This window comes from Mustela putorius, unplaced genomic scaffold, assembly GCF_011764305.1.
Source record: "Mustela putorius furo isolate JIRA1106 unplaced genomic scaffold, ASM1176430v1.1 tig00003834_pilon_pilon_pilon, whole genome shotgun sequence".
In the NCBI taxonomy this organism is placed as follows: Eukaryota; Metazoa; Chordata; class Mammalia; order Carnivora; family Mustelidae; genus Mustela; species Mustela putorius.
Window position 1 is genome coordinate 47796408 of NW_025421987.1, and position 24447 is coordinate 47820854.

At 39.6% G+C, this 24447-nt stretch overlaps 1 protein-coding gene and 1 pseudogene across 1 annotated transcript in view; one reads left to right on the plus strand and one right to left on the minus strand.

Moving 5' to 3' along the window:
• The window catches only part of PCOLCE2 (procollagen C-endopeptidase enhancer 2), a 65691-nt gene that overhangs the window by 37579 nt on the left and 3665 nt on the right, over positions 1-24447 (minus strand). The window lies entirely within an intron of this gene.
• LOC123394553 lies at positions 18759-18883 on the plus strand (annotated as a pseudogene).

Below are 24447 nucleotides of genomic sequence, written 5' to 3' on the forward strand. Positions count from 1 at the left end.
TTATCTTTATCCTAATAGTTCATTTTTGCCTTTGTTTCCCTTGCCTTTGGACATATCTAGCAAGAAGTTGCTGCCTGTGAGGGTGCCTGTGTGGCTCAGTCGTCAAGCATCTGTCTTCGGCTCAGGCCACGATCCCAGGGGATCCAGTCAAGCAGTGGGCTCCCTGCTCAGCAGGAAGCCTGATTCTCCCTCTCTCACTCCCCCTGCTAGTGTTCCCTCTCCTGCTGTGTCTCTCTCTGTTAAATACAAAAAATAAAATCTTAAAAAAAAAGTTGCTGCCCATGTTCTCCTCTGGGATTTTGAGGTATCTTTCATCCATCTTGAGTCTGTTTTTGTGTATGGTGTAAGGAAAGGGTCCAGTTTCATTCTTCTGTATGTGACTGTCCAATTTTCCCAATACCATTCGTTGAAGAGACTTTTTTCCATTCCATTTTCTTTCCTGCTTTGTCGAAGATTAATTGACCATAGAGTTGAGGGACCATTTCTGGGTTCTCTATTCTGGTCCATTGATCTATGTGTCTGTTTTTGTGCCAGTACCATACTGTCTTGATGATTACAGCTTTGAAATAGAGTTTGAGGTCTGGGATTGTGATGCCACCAGCTTTGGTTTTCTTTTCCAATATTCCTTTGGCTATTCGGTATCTTTTATGGTTCCATACAAATTTTAGGATTATTTGTTCCAGTTTTCTGAAAAAGTTGATGGTATTCTGATGGGGATTGCACTGAATGTACAGACTGCTCTAGGTAGCATAGACGGCTTAACAATATTTGTTGTTCCAATCCATGAGCGTGGAATATTTTTCTATTATTTTTGTGACGTCCTCAATTTCTTTCATGAGTATTCTATTTATAGAACTATAGTTCTATAGTTTTCTGAGTACAGAGCCTCTTTGGTTAGGTTTATTCCTAGGTATCTTATGGTCTGGGTGCAGTTGGAAACGGGATCAACCCCTTCATTTCCTTCTGCCTCACTGTTAGTGTACAGAAATGCAACTGATTCCTGTGCATTGATTTTCTATCCTACAATGTTGCTGAATTCCTGTAGGAGTCCTAGCAATCTGGGGGTGGTCTTTTGGGTTTTCCACATAGAGGATCAGGTCATCTGCAAAGAGTGAGAGATTGACTTCTTTGCTGATTCAGATGCCTTTTACCTCTTTTAGTTGTCTGGTTGCTGAGGCTAGGACTTCTAGTACTATGTTGAACAACAGTGGTGAGAGTGGACATCCTTCTTGCATTCTTAACCTTAGGGGAAAAGCTCTCGGTTTTTCTTCATTGAGGATGATATTGGTTGTGGGCTTTTTGTATATGGCTTTTATGATATTGATATTTGTTCCCTCTATTCCTACATCTTGAAAAGTTTTGATCAAGAAAGGATGCTGTACTTTGTCAAATGCTTTCTCTGCATCTATTGAGAGGATCGTATGGTTCTTGTCCCTTCTTTTAACATAGTGTATCACATTGATTGATTTGTGGATGTTGAACCACCCTTGCAGCCTAGGAAAAAATCCTGTTTGGTCATGGGGAATAATCCTTTTAATGTGCTGTTGGATCCTATTGGCTAGTATCCTGGTGAGAATTTTTGCATCCATGTTCATCAGGGATATTCATCTGTAATTCACCTTTTTGATGAGGTCTTTGTCTGGTTCTGGGATCAAGGTGTTGCTGGCCTCATAAAATGTGTTTGGAAGTTTTCCTTCCATTTCGACTTTCTGAAACAGCTTCAGAAGAATAGGTATTAATTCTTTCTCTTTTTAAAAGATTTTATTTATTTGAGAGAAAGAGAGAGAGAACGTGCACGAGTGGGGGAAAGGGGCAGAGGGAAAAGCAGACTCCCCACTGAGTAGGGAGCCCGATGCAGGGCTAGATCCCAGGACCCCGAGAACCTGACCTGAGCTGAAGGCAGATGTTTAACTGACTGAGCCACCCAGGTGCCCTGGTATTAATTCTTCTTTAAATATTTGATAAAATTTGATAAAATTCCCCTAGGAAGGCCCTAGTGGCCTTGGACTCTTGTTTGTTGGGAAATTTTTGATTACTGCTTCAATTTCCTTGCTAGTTATGGGTCTGTTCAGGTTGTTTATTTCTTCCTGTTTCAGTTTTGGTAGTTAATATGTCTCCAGGAGAGCACCCATTTCTTCCAGATTGCCCAATTTTTTGGTATATAATTGCTCATAATATGTCCTTATAATTCTTTGTATTTCTTTGGTGTTGGTTGTGATCTCTTCTCTTTCATTCATGGTTTTATTTGGGTCTTTTCTCTTTTCTTTTTGATAGTTCTGCCCAGGGGCTTATTAATCTTAATTCTTTCAAAGAATCAGCTCCTAGTTTCCTTGCTCTGATGAGAAGAATCACAGTAAGGTAATCAACACATTTAAAGCAAAATAGATGCAAATGTGAGCAGCCAATGTTCTCCTGAATGAGTAAGAGACAAAGGTTTACACAGTAGCATTAGGTTGCTACAAGCTGGAACTAAAATTGTTTTTAAACCCTTTTTTTTAAATCAAGAAATTCTTGTCTATAGTTTATAATCTAAAATAGTACTACAAGATTTTTAATGAAAAATGAATCCTCACCCCTCTTCCCGTCCCTGATTCCCACTCCTCAGAAGCAATCAATTTTAACTCTTTCAGCTATTTTATCTGGCATCTACCTCTTTGCTTAATAACATGCTTGTGCTGCTATTTCTTAATTTATCCATTTTAAACATCTCTTTGCTTCCTCTTATTGCCCAAATCCTTCATCAAAATTCTGGTTAAATCAAAAGTCAGGATTTCCATTACTACATAAATATTATCACTGCTGAACTGAGTTGTTACACTTCTTATACAATTTTTTGCTTTTCCTAAGGCTAATCATTTCCTTGTTCTTTAAGTTTCCTTCGTTTTCTATCTACCTATCACAAAAACCCCTCTAAATAATGGCCAGGCACTGGTATCCTGTCAGTTCCATTTTCTTCCTGGAAACATCCAACCTAGAATTCTCCATCCTCCTATTTCTCTGTCCAGTCTTGATTAGCTGCTCTCAATGCATGCTACACAGCTAAGAGGCTGGGACTTGGCTTTATTCAACTCAGGAAGTCCCCATATGTCTTTTTTCTTGCTTGTTTTATTCCCTTATTTTGTTGGAGCTCATTCTCTTGCAATTTTCTTACACAGGGTGAATAGGGAGAAGAAGATCTGACATTTCTAAAAACACCTTTAATCTGTACTCACATTGGTCTACCAGTTTGGTAGGGTATAGAATTGTAGCTTTAAAGTAATTTTCATCAGAATTTTTGGGGCATCATTCCACAATTTTCTCGCTTCCAATAAGCTGATGTTGTTGTTTCCTCTCTCTCTGTGATTTCCCCTCCTCTAAAAGCTTGTAGGATTTTCTCATCTAAATTGAACAAAAATGTGCCTTGGTGTTTGTCTTTTTCCTTTCATTGTGCTGATTATTACTTTTTTGATTATTCCCTCCCCTTCATAGTCTCTGTTCTCTTTCCCTAGAACTCTCAAAGAACTCTCACTAGTCAGATCAAGGCTTCCTGAATAGATCCTCAAATCTTCTTAAGATTTTATTTATTTATTTGAGAGACATCTTGAGAGAGAGATAGAGCACATGTGTACACACACACAAGCAGAGAGAGGGGCATTGGGGAATAAGAGGAACAAGCAGACTTCAGAGCCCAATGTGGAGCTGATCTCTAGACCCTGAGATCATGACCTGAGCTGAAATCAAAAGTCAGACACTTAACCAACTGAGCCACCCAGGCACCCCCTCCCTTCTAATTTTTTTATCTTTCCTCTCTAATAGTTCATCTCTTCTGAATGTTCCACTTTCTGAGGTGTCTTCTTCAAGTTTATCTTCTAGTACCTTTTTTTTTTTTTAAGGATTTTATTTATTTATTTGAGAGAGAGAGAGCTCACAAGTACGCAGAGAGAGAGAGAGAGAGAGAGAGAGAGGGAAGCAGGCTCCCTGCTGAGCAGAGAGCCCAATGCAGAACTCGATCAAAGGCAGCGGCTTAACCCACTGAGATCAAAGGCAGCGGCTTAACCCACTGAGCCACCCAGGCGCCCCATCTTCCAGTACTTTTATCAATATTTTTATTTCCATTATCAAGTTATTAATTTCTGATCACATTTTTAAATTTTGTTTTCTTTTTTTCTCCTTCAAATTTTAATTTAATTCTAGTTATTTAACATACAGTACAATATTGGTTTCAGGAATAGAATTCAATGATTCATCACTTACATACAACATCCAGTGCTCTTCCTAACAAGTGCTCTCTTTAATACCCATCACCCATCTAACCCATCCCCCACCCACCTCTCTCCATCACCCTCACTCTGTTCTCCATAGTTAAGAGTCTCTCATGATTTGTTTCTCCCCTCTCTCTTTCCCCCCCCCTCCAAAGGCTCATTTGTTTTGTTTCTTAAATAACACGTGAGTGAAATCATGGTATTTTTCTTTCTCTGACTGACTTACTTCACTTAGAATAATACACTCTAGCTCCATCCACATGACTGCAAATGGCAGGATTCCGTTTTTTTGTTTGTTTAAGATTTCATTTATTTATTTGTCAGAGAGAGAGCAAAGTAGAGTTGCATGCAGAGGTAGAGAGAGAAGCAGGCTCCCATCTGGACAAGGAGCCTGATGCAGGACTCGATCCCAGGACCCTGGGATCATGACCTGAGCTGAAGTCTCAGATGACCTGAGCCGCTTACCTGACTGAGCCACCCTGGCGTCCCAGGATTCCGTTTTTTTTTTTTTTGTTTTTTTTTTTTAAGGCTGAATAATAGTCCATGATACACACACGCACACACACACACACCACATCTTCCTTATCCATTCATCAGTCAATGGACAATTGGGCTCTCTCCCGAGTTTGGCTATTGTTGATAATGTATTTGTTTGTTTGTTAGCATTTTATTTTATTTTACATGCATTATACCTCTTCTGATCTAAAGATAATAATAATCATCTTGAAATTTTCTTCAGCCCTCTGTATTGTCTCTGTTTCCTTGGAGCGTTTTGTTGTTGTTGCTGTTTTCCCGTTTGGGGCTCCACCTCTTCATGTAAGGTTCTTTCCTCAAATGTCCAGTAACCCTTGACTATCCATATTCAAAGCTGAGGGGAGGCTGACTGGATGCTCTATGGGAGGATGTGCCACCATCATGTGACTGGGGACAGGCCAGTGTTTTCACAGGGCCTCTCAATAGTCATTATTTGGAGGTCCTAACTCTAGGGATGTTTTCTTTAAAATCCTTCAATGCTTTGCCTGACGGTTAAACCTTTGCTGCAGTTTTCTTGGGAGGAGCAGGAAGAGAGGAGGTTGGGAGGGCCTCAGGGTTCAGGATGTAGACTTAATTTCATTACCTGTTTTCAGTGCCACACCTCGGCCCAGCCCCATCCGCTGGAGTTGAAGTTCTCAAGTCTGGAGCCCCTCTGGTTCCCAGAAAACAAGCCTTACCACGATGGGAAGGGAGACAGGCCCCTTGCTGCTCTTAGTGGAGGAGGGAACCTGGAAGGCTAATTGTTCTTAAAAGGTTTTTTTGTAACTCCAACCCACCTGCTCTGCTGCCTTCTAGGAAATCTGGTGCCTCTAATTCCTGAGCCTTTCGGGGATTCTGGGGCATGCCCCTCTAGCAGACAACACTGCTTTTCATTCTCTCTTTTGCTAACTCAGTTACCACTGACCATTTGCTTTCTTCTGAAATTTTGTTGATATCTCTCATCTACTGTTAATTCCATTCCAATTTCCTTTGTCTTTGTGAGTTTAAATTTATTTCCTCACTGAAATTTTTGTGGGATTTTGAGAAAGGGTAGAAATAAACACACATGTTTAATTCACCATGCTTAACCAGAAGTCACTAATGTGATTTTTATTAAGAAGTAAAAGAACATTAACACGAAGCACCTGGGTGGCTCAGTCAGTTAGGTGACTGTCTTTGGCTCAGGGTCATGATCCCAGGGTCCTGGGATAGAACCCTGTGTCCGCCTCCCTGCTCAGCGGGGAGTCTGCCTCTCCCTCTCCCTCTGCCTGTGCTTTTTCTCGCTCGCTCTCCTGCTCTGTGTCAAATAAATTAATAAAAAAAAAAAGAGATAACACTATATTCTGAGGTTATTTATAACAGTTTATACAGTATAACATTATAAAATTATATGTAAGAGCATATTTAAAAATAAAAGCCAGATTCTATTAAGCACCTGTAAATAACACCAATGATGCCAGATGCCAGAGGATTCAAAAGAACTGCAAGACAGGGTACTCACTTTGGAAGCACATATACGAAAATTGGAAAGAACTGCAAGACAGGTATATTACCATTTTTAATGACTTTATGCTACTTTAATGTATACCTATACCATATTTTATAGAAACAATCACATCTTTTTTCTACATTTAGTATGTTTCTAATTTTTCATTAATATAAACAATGCTGCTATGAACATAATTATGTAAACCACCCTCTGTTAAATGGAATATTTCTATAGAATAAATTACTAGAAATGGGATTTGCTAAGTCAAGGAATATAGGCATTTTAGATTATAATAGTATACTCCCAAGAAAAGCTAAATTAATTCACATTATCATTTTTCACACCCTCAACTACACGGATGCTGCCAATAGTGATTAATCAGGTCGGTAAAAAAATGGGACATCATGGTTGTTTTAATGTCACACTAGGCATTAGCAAGGGGATGCTGGCTTCCTTTAAGCAGTGGAGTTGGAACAAGGGGCAGCTGGTAAGAAAAGCCTTCGACACCGACCTCAAGGTTTCAAGTCCCATAGGCACCGCCCACACTAGAAAGGCAGTGAGGAGAGAGAGGTTTCATGTTGTTTTGTTTTAGAGAAAGATACTGTGGAAGGACAGAGGGTGTAATAATTTTGGTCTTGAATAGGTCAAGTTTAAGATATTAGAGGTATACAATTCTGTATTAAAAATCAGTTAGAATGATGGCTTGAGGAAGGAGGATTTTAAAAGGTGTAGTTCTGTCAGCAAAGAGGACATGGAAAAACTTTTACAAGAGAAAACAGTCTGAGGCCACAGAAGACTCTGCCCATAGCCAGATGTCTCACAAACGTGTAGCCACAAGGAGAGGGTGAGAGAGAAAGAGGGTGTGTGAAGGGAAGGACTCAGAGATGCCAGAAGCCACAACCCATAGGGCATGGCTGCCAGTGGTGGTTAGGAGCACAAACAAAGGAGGCACCTTCATTATTTCCGACCATCCAGTCCCAACCCTACCAACAACCTAAAGAACTTTGTTTACAAACTCTCTTCCACTCAGACCACCCCAAGAGAAGAATTTTTTTTTTAAATGTCAATGAGATGAAAAACAAAAGAAAAGTAGATATAAACTAACATGCTATTTAAGAAAAACCTTTAGATTCCCAGAGGAGAGTTTAGTCAGCAAGAGAAAAGACAGTGAGTCATTTTGCTCCAATGGTGTGACATTTAAATTAAATGTTCTGTGACAACAACACATTTAGGACAAATCATAAAAAAGAAGACATTAGTGGATACGAAAGAGTAAATCGGAGAGGCTCCGAATGAATTCACTTGTCTAGAATGCATGTAACTGGCACAGATGGCTTGAAAAGTTTTGGCGAGGTAGAGGTAATTATGTTCAAACATGCCTGGCACTTCCTCTGTGGCTTACAGGTCCTATCTGTCCTTGTTCCTTCAGTTGCAGACTTTGGAATTGCTCATAAAATAAGAAAACCCAAGTTTCACCAAGCCCCCTCTCCTCAGCAGCCTGAATTGATGGCTGATGTTGAAGAGGGGCATTATTTGGTGGTTTTTCAATTCAAGGGGCTGATTCTTAAAACTGAGAATCCTATAATGCCCCAGACACAGCCATTCTGCCATCAGCATCCCCCACTTGGTCACATGTCTCAGGTGAGTCTTGGTGTTTCCTTAGTATCCCAGACCCCATTCAGAACAGAATTTTTCAATCCTGAAACACTTAAACAAACAAACAAAAAACACCTTTCAAGATGCCTGGGTGGCTCAGTTGGTTAAGTATTATGTAACTCTTAATTTCAGCTCAGGTCATGATCTCAGGGTCATAGGACCAAGTCCTGCATAGGGCTCTGTGCTCAGCGTGGAGTCTGCTGGAGATTCTCTCTCTCCCTTTGGCCCTCCCTCTAATCCTGCTTGGGAAAAAACAAAAACAAAAACAAAAAACCTTCATCATGGTAACATTTACAGACCATACAACACACTAGTTGAAGCATACATTTCAATGATTTTTAGTAAATTTTTAGAGTTTCGCCAAGCATCATCACAATCCAACTTTCAAACAATTCCATTCCTGCAAAAAGATCCCTCATGTCTGTTCACAGTCAGTCTTCATTCCCACCCCCAGCCTCAGACAACCATTAATCTACTTTCTTTTTCTGGACATTTCTATAAATGGTATCATATCACTTGGGCTCTTTTGCATCTGGCTTCTTTCATTTAGCATAGGGTTTCCAAGTTCATACATACTGTAGTGCTAACTAATGCTTCATTCCTTTTTATGGGTAATTAATATTTCCTTGTATGGATATACCACTACTATTTATCCATTTATCAGTTGATGGGTATTTGAGAAGTATCCACTTTTTGGTTATTATTAATGATGCTTTTATGAACACTATTGTGCAAACTTTTATGTGGTGCATGTTTTCATTCTTCTTGCACCTAAGAATACAATTGCTGGGTCCTACGGTAAATGTTTAACTTTAAAAGAGTCTGTTTTCCTAAGTGGCTACAATAGTTTACACACCTACCATTAGCTTACAAGAGTTAGAATTTCTCCACATCCTCAACCACTCTTACTATCATCTGTTGTTGTTGCTGTTTTATGGTCATCCCTAAAACCATCCATCCAGCCAGCGGAGGTGAAGCGGTATCTCATTGTGCTTTGGGCTGCATTTCCCTAATGATTATCTCTTCCTTTGCTTATTGGCCGCTCATATATCTTCTTTGATGAAATGTCTCTTCAAATCTTTTGCTGTTTTTTAAATCGTCAATCCTAAAACGCTTTGAAAAGCACCAAAACTTGTCTCAAAATAAAGATAAGCATCTAAGTCACACTGTAAAATCTGGCTTCATATACCCATTTTAAGGCCAAAGGAAGAGGCGAGGCCTCCCTAACAAGCCTGTTTGATGAAGTTACTCTACACAGAATAACAGCGAGCTGACAATTCTCCGAGAAACCACTGGTTAGGAACATGGGCTTCTCACTTTTTAAATTTCTCCACAAGCAACCGTTCTACAAAGTATAAAAAGAAATAACTCTCTGCTAAGGATGGGAAGCCTCTCAGTGCTTTGCAGAGGACAGTATGAAAGAGCAACAATTCAAAGACATAGGAAAGTTTTAGAAATAACTACAAACACAAACACTGCAATCAGCATGCTAACTCATGATATAGAGTTGAACTCTATATGTTGGGGATGCCAACTGAAAATCTGCATACAACTTCTATCTCCCTGAAACTTAACTACTAATGGCCCTACTACTGAATGAAAGCCTTACCAAAAACAGAATCAGTTGATCGACAACATATTTTGCCTATGCATTATTCACCATACTCTTACAATAAAGCTAGAGAAAAGAAAGTGCTAAGAAAATCATAAGGAAGAGAAAATACATTTCCAGTACAGTACTATATTTATTTTTTAAAAATCCACTTATAAATGGACCCATGCAATTCAAACTGGCATTGTTCAAGGGTCAACAATGATATCAGTAAAATCAAACTGAAGTGTGGACAGCTTAGAATAATCTGTGTGACTGGGAAGAATAAAAATGTAGATATGTTAAGATTGTTTAATCTAAGGCTCATTTTTCTCTTCTAAAAGTGTGGTTCACTTAATTTGTTGTTTGTTATCACCATAATACGATGTTCAAAAGACTTCTGCGAGCAATGGCAAACAGTCAAGAAAGGCAAATAGATCAATGGTGTGGAGTAGACAGTCCAGAAATACAGCCACACTTACATGGTCAATTTTTGGCAAAGGCGGCAAAGCCCTTCAATGGGTAAAAGGACAGTCTTTTCAACAAAGGATGTTGCAAAACCTGGAAATCCACACAGAAAAAATATGAACCTTGACTTCCACCTCAAACCATTAAACAAATTCATTTGAGAAGGATCACAGACATGAATTTAAATGTTAAACCTATGAGACTTCTAGAAGAAAACATAGAATACTTTATAATCCTGGATAGCAAGAAAACACTAACTACAGAGTAACACTAGATCAACTGGACTTCAAAAATGTCCTAATTTTTGCTCATTGAAGGATACTGTCAACAAAATGAATAGATAACCACAGATGGGAGGAAAATACTTGCAACACATATATCTGACAAGGAGCTTATATTTGGAATAAAGAACTCCTACAGTTTAATGATATAAGACAAATTACCCAATAAAAAACATGGGTGAAAGACATGAGCAGACACTTCAAAAAGACAGACCAATATGCACACAGAAAGCATTCAATCTCAGTACCCACTAGGGAAATGCAAACTAGAATTACAATAATCACAATAAGACATTAACTACACACCCGCTAGAAGAGCTAAAATCAGAAAGGCTGACCAACACCAAATGCCAGAATGTAGAGCAAATACAACTTTCTACCATTGCTGGTGGGAGGGTAAACTAAGGCCATCACTTTGTAAATTGATCTGGCAGGTTCTTATAAAGTTAAACATATACATATCCCATGACTCAGCAATTCCACTCCCAGGTATGCATCGAGGAGAAAAGAAAACATGCATTCATAATTAGCCTTGCACAAGAAGGTACATAGCAGCTTTATTCGTAGTAGCCCGAATTTGAAAAAAGCACAAATGTCCATCAACAGGAGAATGGATAAACAAATCGTGGTGTGTTTATACAATAGAATGGTAATTAGCAATAAAAGGAACAACTACTAACTCAACAATAGAGACAAATCCAAAAACATTATACTGAATAAACTATGAAGGAAAAAATGAGTACATTCCGTATCATTCCATTTTTATGAAGTTCTAGAATAGGAAAAACTAATCTATGCTACTTGCCTCTTGGAGGGATGGGGAATTGGCTGGAAAGGAGTAAGAGGGAGGGTTCTGAGTGCTGAAAATGTTTCTTTTGATACAGGTGTGATTTAGACAGATGTTTGATTTTGTCAAATACACTGAATTGCAAATTTAAGATTTGCACACTCTATGTAAAGTATACCCCAAAAAAACCCAAACTAAAACAAGCAGAAATAGAGTGCTGTGCAGGTGGCATAAACATGTATCTATCAGTTTACTACATTTAGGATAGTGCTTGTCACTTACTTAATGCTCAGTAAATGCTGATTAAAATTATAAGTATTATCTATCACAACAAAGCTACCAGCTAAGTGTCATCCACATCACCGTGCAAACTTGAAACCTGCTATTTGGGACAAGTCTGAAATTGATACGAATTACTATGAAACCCAGTCATCCTCCATCACCCTGTGACCTATCATAAAAATCTTACAAGTTTTTACATGCCACATCCAATTTATCCTGTCTTGTTAATATCAACTATAATCTTAATTAGAAATAACAGCCACTCCATATATAAATAAATGTAGAAAATATCAGTGGGTAATTTGACAATTTCCCAAAGGAGCTAAAGCTGGATTGTCATGGAGGGTTGTGACTTGTGGTTCTTGGTCTCTGCTAAGAAAAATACTTGAGGCGGGTGAGAAAACTGAAGCAGAATGTTGATGAGAACCTCAACTGTGACTGGTATGAAAACCTGTCATTGGTCAAACTCAGAAGTGCAATGGCTGAAAGCTCTTGACAAATCAATCTAAGTTCCTTGAAAGTGGGGCAAGGACCATAAGAGAACAATGACACACTCTTGTTTTTCCCAGAAAGGCGATCCAATTTTTTCCAATATAATGAAATATTTATCAACTACCTAACTATGTGTCAGGTCCTGTGCTAGGGTCTAAGGCGAGGAAAAAGATAACTGTGGCTTCTGCTCTTAAGGAAAGCATTATTCAAGAGAGTGTTTCTCCAACTTCTGCTCTCCATGTTACTATTTAATGGATATTGGGAATATATACAGTTAGCCACTTTTAGGTCTGATTCTAAAAGCCTAAAATCAAGGGGTTCCTGGGTGGCTCAAATGCCTGCTTTTGGCTCAGGTCATGATCACAGGGTTCTGGGATCGAGCCCCGCATCGGGCTCCCTGCTCAGTGGGGAGTCGGCTTCTCCCTCTGCCCCTCCCCCACTTGTGTTCTCATTCTCACTCTCTCCCTTTCTCTCTCTCTTAAATAAAGTCTTTTCCTAAAAAAGTCTAAAATTAAACTTATGGAAAGTAGTATAATGATGTACTATATGCTGGCTAACTGAATTTAAATTAAACAAAATTTTTTTAAAAAAAGCCTAAAATTAATTTACACTTAATAGTATTTTCACATAAACAAGAGAGATGATTGTAAAGTATGCCAATACATTTGGTACTAGTCTGAAAGGCCATCAGTTTGATTTTTTATTCTTATCACTACAAGTTAGAAAAGCCTAACTGAGAAGAATAACAGGATGTCAAGAATGGCAGCAAGTATCTTCTGGCTTTGTCAGATAGTTCCGGGTACTCAAATCAGATTAGGACCCAGAATAATGAGGTGATTTCTCATTATAAACTACAACATTTTACATCCCGTAAAATGTCAGGCTGATGGACAGATCACAATCAAGACCTAGAAAGCTGACTGTTTCAATCTGGGCAATAGCAGTGAATGGATTCCCGATTCTGTGTTTGATAACATTTAGCTCTAGAAAGTATTTTTCATGTTCTGCTCCAGCATTTAGGTGTGGCTTGAAAATACGCCCCATATTAAGTTACTGATTTATTTTCCTGAAAAGTGAAGAAAAACATCCAGTGTTGGGAGCATGCCAGACTCTCAAGCGACCAAACAGTTTGTAAAATGGTTCAATCTCAAAAGATTCCAATACCTTATTTTCAGTATAAAATAGTGATATTTTACCTCTGAATAATAGGTTTAGGCTATCAAGAAGCAGGATTTATTACTCTAATACACCAGAGAAGGCCTTTACTGGCATTATCACTGTTTACTATGTACCATTTTTCATTTCAAAAAGCACCTTTATCTTCAGCTGCCACCACACCTAAACATAGCCATGTCTGCAACCAGTTTCATGAACCTCACACTTTAAAGACAGGGGCTCACCCACTGCCAGCTGATCACATTTCTACCTTTTGTTACTTCCTAAAGCACTGTTTCAAGAATAGGGAGTAAACCGTTAGCTGCCACCTGGTCTCTCTGCAGGAGACGTAGTATTCGGAATGGCATTTTGCTGTGAGATCTGATGTACACCTCCGCTTAATGCTGTCAAAACAACATGTGACCTCCCCCACCAAAGCAGCTGTACCCTGGCCTCCCCGTCATGGCTGATGGATTGCACTTCCATCCTTCTGGTTTACTCGAGCCAGTAACTGTGAAGCCATCCTTGGTTCCTGCCCCGCCCCCCCCACCCCACACTTCTTGGCTCTCTTTTAAAGTATATCCAGAAAATAACTATCCCTTACCACCTCCATGGCTCCCATGCTGGTTCAAGCCACTGTCCTCCCTCACCTAAATTACAGGAGTTGACTCCTAACTAGCTTCCTATTATCTATCACTCCTGCACCCCAATCTCTGCTCTCAACACAGTATCCAGGGCGACCCTTGTCACTCCCCTGCTCCAAACCTGCAGTGCCTCTGTGATGGTTGGTTTCACGTGTCCACTTGGTTGACATGGTTATTCGAACACTAATCCAGGTACTGCCATGAAGGTATTTCATAAATGTGTTAACATCTACAGTCAGCTCACTTTATGGAGACTATAATACAATATGGGTGGGCCTCATCTAATCAGCTGAACGGCCTTAAGAGCAAAACTGAGGTATCGCCAAGGAAAAAGAAATTCTGCCTCAAGACTGCAGCATCAGCTCCTGCCTGACAGATTCCCTACAAATTTCAGACTGGAGAACCATCACAACTACATAAGCCTATTCCTTGAAACAAATCTTTTTAAGTATGTATGTATATATACATGTGTATTTCTTTTTTTTTTTTAATATTTTATTTATTTATTTGACAGAGAGAGATCACAGTAGGAGAGAGGAAGGGAAGAGATCACAGAGAGAGAGGAAGGGAAACAGGCCCCCCGCCGAGCAGAGAGCCCGATGCGGGACTCGATCCCAGGACCCTGAGATCATGACCCGAGCCGAAGGCAGCGGCCTAACCCACTGAGCCACCCAGGCGCCCCTACATATGTATTTCTATGTATTTGGCATATGTTATTTAGAAGGACACATGTCGATGCTTGTATGTGCACATGCCTTCATGTATATGCATATATATTTCCTACTAGTTCTGTTTCTCTGGAGAACCCTGACATAGGCTTCCTGTGTCAAATAACTTCTATTTGCCCCTCCAGATCCGTTCTCCTTCCATTTCCCCTTTACTCTCCTTCCTGAGTGGTTGACCTGAATGAATGGATCAACAGTTGTCCTCCAGTTGCGTGTGGGAAGCTCAAAAGGAATTGAAAATAAGAAAGGGAGTTTGGTCAGGACATTTATTTCCCCGGTTCTTTCCCTATGAAGTCACCTTAATACCACACATTCAATAACTAAATCCCCAAAGTTATCCCATGAGGTAGGGAATATCATTAGTCACATTTTAGATATGAGGAAAATGGGGCACAGAGAGGTTAACTAACAAACTCAAGGCCATACAGCTAGTAAATAACTGTTTTGGTAACCTATTGCTGCATAAAAAATACACCCCAAAACTCAGTGGCTTAAAACAATGTACCCTTCTTTTTTTAAGATTTTATTTTTTCATTTGAGGGAGAGAGAGATCATGAGAAGGGGAGAGGGTTAGAAGGAGAAGTAGTCTCCGGGCTGAGCAGAGAGCCCCCCCTAGGACTTGACCCTGGGATCATGACCTGAACTAGAGGTAGATGCTTAACTGAGCCACCCAGGAGCACTGTACAATTATTTCTTACAGTTCTATGAGTTCACTACCCTCAGCTGGGTGGTTTCTGGCTTGAATCATCTTACATAATTATCATCAGTTATCAGCTACGGCTTAAGTCATCTGAAGGCTTAACTGGGCTGGTTGTCCAAGATGTCATCTGCACACCATGTCTAGCACCTCAGCTGAGAAGACTGGAATAACCGGGGCCTGCCTAGGCATCTCTCTCTCCCCATCTCTCTCCCTCTTCGCCCCCACTCCCCATCATGAAGCCCCTCTACATGGCTGGCTTGGGCTTCCTCACAGCATGGTGGTCTTCACATGGCCACTAGTTCCCCCAGAGTGCACGTTTAGAGACTAAGGCAAAAGCTTTAAGACTTCTTATGCCCTGGCCACAAAGTCATGCATGTCCCTTCTGCCCCACTCTATCTGCTTCACAGGGCCAGCCCAGATTCAATATTTGGGAGTACTAGAAAAAGGCATAAATACCAGGAGGTGTGGTATTGGGGGGTCATCTTTAAGGACTTACACGACAATAGTGGAGCTGGTGTTTGAACGCAGGCGAGTCTGACTCTGGGAATTACACACTTTTAACCGCTCTATCATGAGGTGTCTCTATTAGGAATAAATGAATAAATTCGTTACTTGATTTGTGTGACTAGCAAGGACTATTCTGGTGATTGAGGCTTCTAAGGCAAACTGAAGTCCCAATCTCTAAAGATAGAAAATTATTGGCAATTTTTAAGTGACAATCCTTTCCCTGTTTCTAAACATCCTTGTTTCAAAAGCTATGGGGCATTTTGGGTTGGTTCTGGAATGGGAGGTGTTTGGTCAAGGGGACATGGCTTGAGGAGAAGCAGGAAAGTTTTGGAAGTACTTCTGTGGACAAAGTCTTATGAAAGATCACATTTTAAATGAAGAAAGGACATAGTGAGTAGGAGTAGGTATTTCCAATGGGAGCTAGCCATGCCCCAAAGGGATTACCATCCAGCTTGAAATGCATTGGCTTGTAGACAAGTTCTACACAGACATCACCCTTTTATGCCTTATTACAGCCCTAGAAGAGAGGTTAGAAAAATAACCGCCACCATAACCACCGTTTACGAGTGCATGCTTGTATCAAGCACCAAGCCAAGGACCTTTCATCTACTATCTCCTTCGATCCTCCCTTTACCCCTACAAGGCAGGTCTGACCACATGTCAGCAGTATGACTCTCCAATATCCATTCTTCTAGTCACTGAGTATTGCCACACTTAACAACCTTTAACCATGAAACCTGTCACCTTGTGTCAGGGTGATTCACTCTGGGGACATCTCCTTGACTAGTTAAGAGCCTCCTTATCTCCTCCTGTCCTATTCAGGGATGTGGTTTTCTTCTTATTGCCATCTCTGGGCCCAACCCAGCATCTGGTCTCTGGTAGGTACTTTAAAAATGGTTTTAATAAATTAATAAAGTATGGTTTTTTTTTTTCCAGGAAAGGCAAATTGTAGCCTAGCACCTTTAGAAATCTGTGTCTAGCAATCAGACTCCTATCAATTCATTTCTAGGAGCAGAAATATATGCAGTGATAATATGCCCACTGGCTTCCCTGTGTCCTTGTCAGTCTCACCCACGGAACAGCCCATCTCTGACCTAATGGTCTCTCCTCCCTCCACATTTTGGGAAACACTGTTTTATTATATGTGATGCTCCAGACTGTCCTGGGGGTGAGGCGATGAAAGAGAGGTGATATTTAGTGGCAGAGCTTGTACTGGTTTAATTCCAGCTCCCCACTCCTCTGTGGGTGTTCCATTTATTTTTAGATGTTTATACTGGGTTTCCAAAGACTTGCCACATGGACTGCCATGATCTAACAAATAATATATCTGAAGAAAACACTTCTATTCTCCAAAGTTCCTAGAGTAAGACAGTCAAGTGTACCCCCAAACAGCTACTGCCACTGTTGTTAAAGCTGCTAAATTATAAGGTGCAACTGTGTAAGGTGAAGGTAGTGATTGCATTTCTTGTAGGATCAAGACACAATAATCCATACGTATAAAACTTCACTGCGCCAGGAACATGGGACAGCAACCGTCACAAGAATGCTTTCCTACCTAAGCAGAAGAATGGAGGTGGGGGAGAAAAGAGAAACCTTGAGAATTAGGAGTCCCCTAAATGCTTCTCTGGCCTCCAGCACAGAGTAACCAACAGATGAGAATGCTCTCTCTCTTTCTCTCTCTCTGTATTGTCAATACATGATAGATTGAAAGGAATCTGCAAATTTATGGAACAATTCTAACTTGCCCATAATTTCACATCATAAATTAAACTCTGGAGGTGGGCAAGGAATGGGAACGTAATTCCATCCGTCCTTTTAAGAACATATGCCTTAAGATTCTTTCTGGCTGTTCTACCTCTGTTAAATGCCTTCTTCGTTTATAGTGCTTTTTAATAGAGAGGTTTTAAATGTGTTATTTTGGTGCTCCGTTATTAAAGTGATGTTTCAGGAAAGAATGACTTTTTCGTCATTAAGATGTTATGAAAGAGAATTTTCTTCAGAAAAACATGAAGACTGTTTTCATGGTTTCTCATTTTCTTCCCTCCTCATTAGGCCCTTTCCAAGGCTTCTGGTTCACCCCTGCACAAAAAATACAGGCAGAACAAATAAGAGCATTTATAAAACATTAGGTTTTTAATCAATAAAAATATATTTGACTTTCATGGAAAGAACAAAGAAAAACAAAACAAAAGCAAGCAATAGAGGTCCTTAAAAAACAAGTAGAAAACTAAACAAGTTTAGAAAAACTGGACTGAGGCCCCAGTGGGAAAATGTCACCTATTTGCTTATTTTTTTAGGATTTATATTCTCCCTGCTTCCCAGGGGGGATTTAAGGGAGCAGGAAACAGATTTTATTTAGTTCTTCCAGTGCCTTACCAACTAAAACCTAATTGGGACAGTTTAAGTGCCCTAAGAATCACAAAGTATCTGAATTATACTCTCTTAATTAAACAAGCAAACAAAAACCAGCTTTAGTGCTCTCGTCCCATTCTTACGGTCCTCAGCCTTGGGTATACAGACATTCTGCTAGTTATCCACATCTTTACTAAGGGATCAGATGTAAATAATATTAAGTCAAGCAGGGGGTTAAATTACTATTCAAGGCAGCTGAAATAACCAAGCCTAGTCCAACAAATGTATATGTACGTTTAAAAAAAAAACCTGTAGTTAAGATCGGAATTTAAGTCTCTATATAATTCTAAATCGTACATGTAGTTTAAAGCCAGGAAATATGTGTTTAAGGCCAAAAATTCCATTCTCCTATCTGTCCTGCTGTGGTTATGCCAGGGAAATAATAGTTACAGTAATTTTAGAACCCCTTGCCATACCTTAGGTATAATTAAGTGCCTTAAATGTTGAGTTCCCGTCTAAATCCACTATTTGTTTTCTCAAATTATATACCTAGCACCGATCTTAGAGGAACATCATTATTTGTTTCAATTTTCACACAACTCCATGCCCCACCACTGCTGTCTTTCTTCTCATGAAGCCATATGAAGGTTATTGGGAAAATATATATCCCCACCACATTTTTAATCTATCATTTCTTTAAATGTGAATGCCATTTAAACTTGATCAGGCTTTTGGAGGATGAACTCAGAATGATGACTTTAACATACCTTAATGGCACAATCACCCCAAAGGCAATGGTACAGGAATGCCCTTAAATAATTATTTATTCTCATATTTGGAAATATCAAGGCAAGCACTATAAAACGGTCCAAGGAAGCTTTGCGAAGTGGCAGTATCATAGCCAATGAGGTTTATCCGAGGCATGATTATTGCTAACTGAAAATGGCCCTAGGATGTCAAACAAAGGATACAACAACAATTTCTCAAGTCTTAGAGTAAGACAGATGTAAAATGGGTCGACATCTTTTACTCTTAGCATGAGGCAATAATTATTTTCATTTACTGAATCTAAGAATTTCAATAATTAAAAATGTAAATAAGACTCATTCCACATGATCAATACTTAAAATGACTTACAGTGAGCATCATAGTTATTTACATACATAACTGCTACTGGTTTTCGTGTCTAACTACTCTATACCAGATTATAAACTCCTTGAAGACAGAAACCATGCCTTATCTTTTTACCCCCTGAGCCCACCACAATGTTCAGCTCATAGAAGATGTTCAATAAGCATTGGGTAAATGTCCATTTATTTGCTCAATAAGTCCGTAACAGTGCCTTTGTATCAACTGGTCGAAAAATTCTCTAGTCTTTTCATATTTTTGCAAGAATGACAATATTAGGGGTTCTTTAGACCTCAGTTTCACTACTTACAAAATGGGCATCCTCTGACATCACAGAATTGGATGGGAATGAAATAAAATGATACAATATATTTGAAAGTATACTGAAAACCACACATTATTACTTTATATATTACTTTATATTATCCTATATTACTTTATATCTATAATCTATATAATAACTAGTATATTTAATTTCAGCTCAACAGAAAAAAAAAGTTATCAAAATAATAGTATATGTATTACCTGGGAGCCCAAAGATCTTCAACATGCGATAATTTATGGTTTTTTATCTTCTGCATGAATTAGCTAGATAAAGAAAACTGCCACACACTTCCAGTTTAAATGGGAGTGAGTCCATTCATTGTTATAATTGTTCTCCCATTTTTGGCAAAGGTCTGTGACTTTCCGACTCTCCCACTTTATTTAATTCAGAGTTAAAAGAACCTCCAATGCCTCTAAAATTTTAAATTCCTCAAATGTTTGCTGATTTTTCTCAAGCCAGATTTCTACTGAAGAAAATAACTGAAGCCTTCAATAATTGGCTCTCTAATTTCAATACTTTTAAATTGGGGGGGGGGGTAAAGAAGAGATATAAATAGTAAATACTTTGTAATTCAATAATGATCTGTAACAACAGGACAACATAAATGAAGTATCTCATTTTTAAAAATTTTGTAAATCATGCCCCGCTTCAACTCCAAGCACAAAATCATCTTCACCTTAACCTACATACCAGCTGCTGTTTCTGTTACCTAATGATAGCAACTGCCCAACACATTCAGATGTGACATTTAGTTTTAACTTTGATTCAAAATGACAATTCCTACATACCTATTCAAGGTGATTTCCCAGAAGGTTCTAGGCTTCCAGTTTCTTCTAATTTGCATAGTTGCTATAAACAAAGATTCTGTTGGTTCCACTTAACCTGCCATAACATATGTAGCCCAAATCAAACTCTGAATAGTTGCTTTCACAAGGTATTACTTTGCTACTATGCCTATTTTTTCATTCAAAACTTGTGTCGAACCGTCAATACAAATCTGTAATTCTACTGTGGGATTATAAAGTGAACAAGTTATTGATGAAAAGACCAAGGAACAGAAAAGGTATTGGTGATTTGCCACATTTGCACTGAATTTTTAATGACACCATTAATGGCATGGAGGTCAATTCAGGTGACCTTTGTCTCAACCCAGTCTTGCTGTCCTTCCAAACCTGCTTAGATCAACCACTGTTTTCCAAAGAATTATACATACGTTAGCTCTCAAATCATACTTAACTCCCACCTCCATCATCCACGTCAAGTAGGTTTTTTATGCAGATGTCCCTTAAATCCAGTTCTGAAAATCGACCCTCACAGGAAACTAAGAAACCTTCAACCTCATCACGGATTACAAAATATCTTACAATTTCTTCACCCTCAAATTCTCTCTTTAATGTCTAACCATATGTTTTTGAGAACATATTCAGCAAAATTTTTTTCATACTCAGCAAAATTAATTAGTAGAACCTAAGACTAGTTGAGATCACCAAGAGTTGTACCCAGAAAGATAGAGCTAAGTCATGAGGTTTGAGTTCCAGTCACAATTTCAACACCACACAGAACAAGGGTCACCTTCCCCACTTGCAAAACAGAAGTACAACTAAGCAGCATAGAGCACCATGTCCTTATCATAGCTTTACATGAGTAAAATGAACCTCAGAAGTTCTCTGGAACAGCACTGTCCAAAGGCATTTTTTGTGTTGATGGAAATATTTATATTATATACTGTCCAATATGATAGCCACTATCTACATGTGGCTACAGAGCCCTTGAAAAATGGCTAAAGTGACTGAGACACTGAATTTGTAATTAATTTAGTCAATTAAGTTAAGTAGCAATGTAGACAGTATATGGGACGGTGTAGCTGTCCAAGAAATAGCTATGGAAATTTTAAAGTACTGTAATATAAGGACAAATCTAAATTTCCAATTTGTAGGCTATATTTCCATACCAGAAAGTCCATTACAATTGGCTAGGAAGTTTGGCTGTGACAACTAGCATTCAACTTCCTCAAAGCATACAGATACTAATGTTAGACTCTCCTCAATATCCTATTGATAAGATATAGTTCAAGGAAAACCATTTGGTGAGGAAAGCCACCTTGCTTGGAATACAACTCTAACCTGGGAGAACAGGATAAGAGGCAGGTAAGGAGTGAGAGGCAGTATATTTTTCTCCAACTACAGGAACTAGAATTGTAGGGCCACTCTGAGAATCCCATTTAGAGGCATTTCTATGGTTTTTATTAAACGATTTTATTTGTTTATTTGGGGGGAGTACAGAGAGGAGGGGCAGAAGAAGAGGGAGAAGCAGACTTCTGGCTGAGCATGGAGCCCGATGTGGGATCCAATCCCAGGACTCTGTGACCACGACCTGAGCCTAAGGCAGGTGCTTACCCAACTAAGCCACCCAGGTGCCCTGAAGCATCTCTGTGATGTTTAATAAAAGTGATACTGAATCACCCAGTAGAAATTCTATTCTTGGTTTACTGTCTGCAGGAGCAGCAAGATGGACTAGATCCTCCACTTTGGGAAAGACTTTAATACGGCCTTGGATGAGGTCATTCCAGAGCTCAGCCGTATCTGGAGCAGCTGCCAAGCCAGGGCCTGAAGCCTGGTGTATCCAGCCTTTCAGCTGGAGCCACTAGATCCTAACTGCACTCAGAACTGCTGAGAGAGCTGCTCTGGGCAGAATATTCCATGTTTCTTCATCTCTTTTGTTACCGCCCTTGTTCAATCCACCATCTTCTCTCTCTTGGATGCCAGAGTAGCTTCCTAGTTGGTCTCCTTGCTCCATTCTCAACCCCCCACAACGCATCCTCTAGACAGCAGCCAGAACGAGCTTTACACATTGCTGTGCAACAGTCACCACCACCATCTGTCTCTGAACGTTTTCATCTTCCCCTAGGGAAACTCTATTCCCATTAAATACTAACTCCCCACCGCCAGGCTGGCAACCATCATTCTCCTTTCTGTCTCTATGAACCTGAGTACTCTAGGTGCCACATAGAGAATGTGGAAAAATATTTTATATTTTTATAAAAAGAAAATATTCTATTTTTATAAAAACAGAATCACGCACTATTTGTTCTTTTGTGACGGTTTATTTCACTCAGCACAATGTCTTCACAGTTCGTCCCTATTGGAGCATGTGTCAGAATCCCCCCCCCCCTTTTTTTTTCCTGAAGATTTTATTTATTTGAGAGAGAGAGCACGAGCAGAGGAGGAGCAGAGGGAGAAGAGACTCCCCAATGAGCAGGGAGCCCGATACGGGGCTCTATCCCAGGACCCTGAGATCATGACCCGAGCCAAAGGCAGACACCCAACCGACGGAGCCATGCAGGTGCCCCAGAATTCTCTTACTTTTTAAGGCTGAATAATGTTTCCTTGCATGTCTATACCACGTTTTGTTCATTCCTTCATCTGCGGATAAATACTGGGGCTTCTTCCACCTTTTGGCTACTATGATAATGCTGCCACGAACATGGATGTATAAATATCTGCTCAAGTCCCTGCTTTCACTTCTTTGGGGTATAGACCCAGAAGTGGCAATGCTGGATAATATGGTAATTCTGTGTTTAATTTCTTTTTTGTTGTTGTTGTTGGATTATAGTTGACACACAATGTTACATTAGTTTCAGGTGTACAACATAGTGACTGGACAACTCTATACATCAGGCTAGGTGGCTATCATCTGTCACCACACAACACTATTACAATACCATTGACTACATTCCCTGTGCTGCACCCCTCATCCCCATGACTTAACATTCCATAACTGAAAGCCTGTATCTCCTACTCCCTTTCAACTATTTTGCACCCTCCCTCCTCTGGCAAACATCAGTTTGTTCTCTGTATGTGCAGGTCTGATTCTGCTTTTCTCATGTTTAATTTCTTAAGAAATACTTTCCACAGCATGCTGCATTATTTTACATTCCCACCACCAACACACAAGGGGTCCAATTTCTCTATATCTTGCCAACACTTGTTATTTTCTATTTCTTTATAATAGCCATCCTAATGGATATGAAGTAATATCTATTTTATTTTTAGAATATATTTATCGCTACTTCATATTTTCTTTTTTTGTTTATTTAAACATTCATCGCCTATCTCCCCAAACTAGAATTCTAGCTGCATGGCAGTAAGGAGTTTGGCTGCCTTGTTTGCTACCATAACCCAAATAGCACCCAGCACTCAAAGCACATTTGTCGAATGTGTGAGAGACCTCAGGGTCACCAGCTTTAGAGCTACCACAGTTCTCCTCTTTTTAGGTTCCCTAGGATATACGGGAGCTGGGGAGTTCCCTTCTGCTACTCTGACAAGCCAGAGGACTGTGAAGAAGAATTAAGAAGATTTTAACAAATGAGTTAGTGCTATTCTCTGTGACATACAAAGAAATAAAAATGTTGTCAAACTAAGACCTTGAGAGCACCCATGGCCTTTGTGCACAACAGAGGCAGTAATTATAACCAGGAGAACATGCTGGGCTTCTCTGGAAGTTCTTGGTGGCAACTCATGCAAACATAGAGGACCCAGCCCCTTGGAATAGAATAAACTCAACTAAGAGTGAAAACTATTAAGCTTTTGACTAGAAAAGCAAATTGTGTAGTCCTTTCTTCTATATTACCTATACTCTCTTTTAAAAAAAAAATTTTTTTTCCTTTTCCAAAAAGGCTGATATTTGTTACTCAACTTCATGAACATCACTTCAGGCAGCCTGAGAAAACCACAAATAAATATGCCACAGAGACTGCTTGTCATCTGCCTGTTTTCCCTTCTTTCCACAGCTGATAGAAAACTTTTACTCAAAAGAAGGCTTTTGAATTTTAGCAGAGCACATGGACACCTGAAATGAAGCCCTCCTTTCTCAGCTTTCTTGCAGAGAGAAGTGGCGGTGTAACTAAGAACCAGCCAATGAAATGTAAGCAGCAAGTTGCATGTAATTACGCACAATGTCCTTAAAGGGAAGACACATGCTAGTCTTTGCCTCCTTTTTGTTGGCTGAAATGTAAACAGGATGGCTAGAACTGTAGCACACATCTGAGTATGGCAAAGCAGGGGGAGACAAAGATACAGTGTGCCTACTGGCTTGAAGCTGCCACCCCAATC